The sequence below is a fragment of the Monopterus albus genome, unplaced genomic scaffold, assembly GCF_001952655.1.
Source record: "Monopterus albus unplaced genomic scaffold, M_albus_1.0 scaffold34.1, whole genome shotgun sequence".
Classification (NCBI taxonomy): Eukaryota; Metazoa; Chordata; class Actinopteri; order Synbranchiformes; family Synbranchidae; genus Monopterus; species Monopterus albus.
The window spans coordinates 3,350,100-3,350,357 of NW_018127914.1; positions in this window are offsets into that span (position 1 = coordinate 3,350,100).

Here is a 258-nt window from a genome sequence, read left to right on the forward strand (position 1 = left end):
TGGTGTTTTTCTTCTCCTCTTCGAACTGCCACCTTATCGTGGTGGAGAGGTTTGAGTACCTGAATGATCCTAGGCGCTATGTTGTCAGGGGCTATATGCCCCTGGTAGGGTCTCCCAAGGCAAACAGGTCCTAGGTGACGGGTCAGACTAAAAGCGGTTCAAGAACTCCTTATGCAGAAACTAAGAGCAAGAACCGTGACGTCGCCCGGTATGGCGCAACCGGGGCCCCACCCTGGAGCCAGGCCCGGGGTTGGGGCT